This window comes from Schistocerca americana, unplaced genomic scaffold, assembly GCF_021461395.2.
Source record: "Schistocerca americana isolate TAMUIC-IGC-003095 unplaced genomic scaffold, iqSchAmer2.1 HiC_scaffold_334, whole genome shotgun sequence".
NCBI classification, from domain to species: Eukaryota; Metazoa; Arthropoda; class Insecta; order Orthoptera; family Acrididae; genus Schistocerca; species Schistocerca americana.
The window spans coordinates 72,501-77,500 of NW_025726054.1; the positions used below are offsets into that span (position 1 = coordinate 72,501).

The 5,000-nt window shown below is 52.2% G+C and overlaps 1 non-coding gene across 1 annotated transcript in view; it reads right to left on the reverse strand.

Annotated features, from left to right (window-relative positions):
* Nucleotides 1-829, reverse strand: part of LOC124580575 — a 1,910-nt gene extending 1,081 nt beyond the window's left edge. Inside the window, exon 1 of the ribosomal RNA XR_006973198.1 lies at nt 1-829. This exon is cut by the window's left edge and continues 1,081 nt beyond it. This is a non-coding gene — a ribosomal RNA (small subunit ribosomal RNA).
* Nucleotides 830-5,000: the final 4,171 nt, after the last annotated feature.

Below are 5,000 nucleotides of genomic sequence, written 5' to 3' on the forward strand. Positions count from 1 at the left end.
CACCGAGACACTCACTCAAGAGCACCCTGGTAGGATTGCAACGGGGTCCGCCTCGGGACGCACGAGCACGCACGAGGCGCGTCGCACGCCTTCGGCTCGCCCCACCGGCAGGACGTCCCACGATACATGCCAGTTAAACACCGACGGGCGGTGAACCAACAGCGTGGGACACAAATCCAACTACGAGCTTTTTAACCGCAACAACTTTAATATACGCTATTGGAGCTGGAATTACCGCGGCTGCTGGCACCAGACTTGCCCTCCAATAGATACTCGTTAAAGGATTTAAAGTGTACTCATTCCGATTACGGGGCCTCGGATGAGTCCCGTATCGTTATTTTTCGTCACTACCTCCCCGTGCCGGGAGTGGGTAATTTGCGCGCCTGCTGCCTTCCTTGGATGTGGTAGCCGTTTCTCAGGCTCCCTCTCCGGAATCGAACCCTGATTCCCCGTTACCCGTTACAACCATGGTAGGCGCAGAACCTACCATCGACAGTTGATAAGGCAGACATTTGAAAGATGCGTCGCCGGTACGAGGACCGTGCGATCAGCCCAAAGTTATTCAGAGTCACCAAGGCAAACGGACCGGACGAGCCGACCGATTGGTTTTGATCTAATAAAAGCGTCCCTTCCATCTCTGGTCGGGACTCTGTTTGCATGTATTAGCTCTAGAATTACCACAGTTATCCAAGTAACGTGGGTACGATCTAAGGAACCATAACTGATTTAATGAGCCATTCGCGGTTTCACCTTAATGCGGCTTGTACTGAGACATGCATGGCTTAATCTTTGAGACAAGCATATGACTACTGGCAGGATCAACCAGGGAGCTGCGTCAACTAGAGCTGAGCAGCCGGCCGCCCGGGAGTGTGTCCCGGGGGCCCGCGCGAACACGCAAGCGTCCGCTCAATTATTCTGCAAACAGGAGGAGGCTGAGCTCCCCTGCACAATACACCTCGAAACCCTCTCAGGTCCCGGCGGCGCGCAGCGCCGTCCTAAGTACTTGGTCGGGTTCGAGAGAGGCGCAATCGCCCGGAGTTTGGCGAGTAGACGCTTTAGGTGCGACCACCCGTGCTCCCAACTGAGCTTGCCGCTGCCGACAGAGGCCCGGGAGCGTGCTGTCGTGGCATTGCCGGCGGGAGACAACACGCGCCACCTACGGTGACCGGCAGCTCCAACGCCAGCGCCACAGAAGGACAAAAGCCCCACTTGGGTGCCGAAGCGAACTCTCCCAGCACAGCGCACGCGCCAACACGTCCGCACAGCTGCGATACAAACCACCTGCGAGAACCGCAGAGGCGACCGAGCAGCAGACGGCGTCGCGGCGCCGAGCGCCGGGCGGCGGCGCATCCTCAGCGCACACAGTCCTCAATCGGACCAGCACACTGCAGATGTCCACCGCGCTTCGCACCGGGCCCGCGAGGACCTACTTTGGCCGCACGGCGCCGCGTGCAGGGTGCGCCGGCGCGCAGCTGCGCCGCCTGCCGCCTCCGTCGGCCGGCGCGCCTGCCACTGGCCGCCCCCACCAGCCGGCTGTAGCGCGTGCGCCCACGCACCGCGCGGCCAGCACGCCGGGAGGCCCCCCCTCACCGGTCGGGGACGGTCCCACCCAGCCACCGCCGCGTATCGCTTCACACCCAGATGCCATTCACGTTCGTGGGCATGGTGGGTATCGCTGGAACAACCGGTTGGTAGCTCAACCGATCGTCGCCATCACTGATTCACCTCTAGCGAGAACAACCGCACCACAACGGTTTACCAGTTGTTCATTTGCATAACGTCACCAGCAAACGTAGGCGTCCATCGCCATTTGCAAATTCAACGATTGTTGCATGCCTGTGTCAGGTGTCACGACACACTATGTCTGCCCACATACACGCAACAACATGTGCACGCTTCGCGAACACGTGGAAGGTGGCCCCCGTACGTATGCGATGTCCATTGCGCGAACGACTGTCAACCGGCCTCTGTCGCATGTCGCAGATGTGGAACGCAGTGCACCATGCTATCACGGTGTGTGAGAAGAGACGACTACGTCTGACAACACGCGCCACTACATCAACAGACGGCTCATGCTGATCGCCATCCAGGGCATACCACACTGCAATCCAGCTCTTATAGGGAGACGACACGTAGCTGAGTGCACAACATTTGGACCGCATGGTTCGCCGTTGTTGGCGCAGTCGTTGTACGGTCACATGTACCACGATGTATCATTCAGTACATGAGGACCAATGTGCAGTACAGTGTGTGATTTGGACGTACAACATCAGCGGACAGTTGACACAGGCCGTACCACAGCGTAGGCTAAGTGCTTCGCACATGCGAATGCCAATGAACAACTGCAAATGCCAATGAACAACTGCAAAGGGCATTGAGCATGTACGTCCTGCTGCCATCCACATTACAGTGTATAGCTGCAAGGTGTTTAACATGAAGCGATACACTGGGGACCGGGCAGTGCGAGTAGCAAACTATATTGCGGGGGTTGCAGTTAGGCAACACTACACTAATTTAACGCGTCGTATGACAATTACAGAGCAGGTTAAGGCCCAACGTGTGTTGGGTTAAGGCCCAACGTGTGTTGGGTTAAGGCCCAACGTGTGTTGGGTTAAGGCCCAACGTGTGTTGGGTTAAGGCCCAACGTGTGTTGGGTTAAGGCCCAACGTGTGTTGGGTTAAGGCCCAACGTGTGTTGGGTTAAGGCCCAACGTGTGTTGGGTTAAGGCCCAACGTGTGTTGGGTTAAGGCCCAACGTGTGTTGGGTTAAGGCCCAACGTGTGTTGGGTTAAGGCCCAACGTGTGTTGGGTTAAGGCCCAACGTGTGTTGGGTTACGTTAAGGGGCAATGTGGGTTACGTTAAGGGGCAATGTGGGTTACGTTAAGGGGCAATGTGGGTTACGTTACGGCGCAATATAGGTTACGTTACGGCGCAATATAGGTTACGTTAAGGCGCAATATCGGTTACGTTAAGGCGCAATACAGGTTACGTTAAGGCGCAATACAGGTTACGTTAAGGCGCAATACAGGTTACGTTAAGGCGCAATACAGGTTACGTTAAGGCGCAATACAGGTTACGTTAAAGCGCAATACAGGTTACGTTAAGGCGCAATACAGGTTACGTTAAGGCGCAATACAGGTTACGTTAAGGCGCAATGCAGGTTACGTTAAGGCGCAATGCAGGTTACGTTAAGGCGCAATGCAGGTTACGTTAAGGCGCAATACAGGTTACGTTAAGGCGCAATACAGGTTACGTTAAGGCGCAATACAGGTTACGTTAAGGCGCAATACAGGTTACGTTAAGGCGCAATACAGGTTACGTTAAGGCGCAATACAGGTTACGTTAAGGCGCAATACAGGTTACGTTAAGGCGCAATACAGGTTACGTTAAGGCGCAATACAGGTTACGTTAAGGCGCAATACAGGTTACGTTAAGGCGCAATACAGGTTACGTTAAGGCGCAATACAGGTTACGTTAAGGCGCAATACAGGTTACGTTAAGGCGCAATACAGGTTACGTTAAGGCGCAATACAGGTTACGTTAAGGCGCAATACAGGTTACGTTAAGGCGCAATACAGGTTACGTTAAGGCGCAATACAGGTTAGGTTAAGGCGCAATACAGGTTAGGTTAAGGCGCAATACAGGTTAGGTTAAGGTACGACATAGGTTAGGTTAAGGTACGACATAGGTTAGGTTAAGGTACGACATAGGTTAGGTTAAGGTACGACATAGGTTAGGTTAAGGTACGACATAGGTTAGGTTAAGGTACGACATAGGTTAGGTTAAGGTACGACATAGGTTAGGTTAAGGTACGACATAGGTTAGGTTAAGGTACGACATAGGTTAGGTTAAGGTACGACATAGGTTAGGTTAAGGTACGACATAGGTTAGGTTAAGGTACGACATAGGTTAGGTTAAGGTACGACATAGGTTAGGTTAAGGTACGACATAGGTTAGGTTAAGGTACGACATAGGTTAGGTTAAGGTACGACATAGGTTAGGTTAAGGTACGACATAGGTTAGGTTAAGGTACGACATAGGTTAGGTTAAGGTACGACATAGGTTAGGTTAAGGTACGACATAGGTTAGGTTAAGGTACGACATAGGTTAGGTTAAGGTACGACATAGGTTAGGTTAAGGTACGACATAGGTTAGGTTAAGGTACGACATAGGTTAGGTTAAGGTACGACATAGGTTAGGTTAAGGTACGACATAGGTTAGGTTAAGGTACGACATAGGTTAGGTTAAGGTACGACATAGGTTAGGTTAAGGTACGACATAGGTTAGGTTAAGGTACGACATAGGTTAGGTTAAGGTACGACATAGGTTAGGTTAAGGTACGACATAGGTTAGGTTAAGGTACGACATAGGTTAGGTTACGGTACGACATAGGTTAGGTTACGGTACGACATAGGTTAGGTTACGGTACGACATAGGTTAGGTTACGGTACGACATAGGTTAGGTTACGGTACGACATAGGTTAGGTTACGGTACGACATAGGTTAGGTTACGGTACGACATAGGTTAGGTTACGGTACGACATAGGTTAGGTTACGGTACGATATAGGTTAGGTTACGGTACGATATAGGTTAGGTTAAGGTACACATTGTTGTAAGGAAAGGTTTAATGGGGGGCGGGGCGGGGCGGCCGGTTTGTTGATTGTGATTATAGTAAGTGGATGCCTGCGGCATCATCTGATTTGCCACGTCAGGATGCACCTTTGGCTCATGACAGGCGGCGCTCTCATTCCATGCTTGTGGCAGACCTGTGTCTTTCATTCCTGCCATTGTTTGTGTGCTGTGAGAGGAGGCAGTATTGTGATGTTGGGTGCACCCCTGTGTAGGACATGTGTGGGTGTTGGTGGCTTGGCTGAGCAATGGTGGTTGTCGGGTGGGTGGGATATTCTGTTTTCTGAGTGGACCTCCCAGTCTGGTTATGACAGTGTGGATTGTCTAATGTGGCGGAGAGGATGCACTGGGTGTTGTTCCATGCTGGTGC